Here is a 250-nt window from a genome sequence, read left to right on the forward strand (position 1 = left end):
TTGGTTGAGGACTTGGTGAACAAACACTTGATATACACTCTTCGGATGTACTTCGGGTATCGCCTGTTGTCCGAGACCACTTGCATGGTTAGCAAGCGTTGTGGTCTAATGGCCCTACCGGGCAAACACTTTGGGTTCGCGAGGACTTAGAGTGCTGGTAGTGGTTGGCGGACCCAACACTCTGGGTACCTCCGGGTACTTGGGGTTGGTTGAGGACTTGGTGAACAAACACTTGTTGTACACTCTCCGG

This window comes from Anopheles ziemanni (genome assembly GCF_943734765.1).
Source record: "Anopheles ziemanni chromosome X unlocalized genomic scaffold, idAnoZiCoDA_A2_x.2 X_unloc_56, whole genome shotgun sequence".
Classification (NCBI taxonomy): domain Eukaryota; kingdom Metazoa; phylum Arthropoda; class Insecta; order Diptera; family Culicidae; genus Anopheles; species Anopheles ziemanni.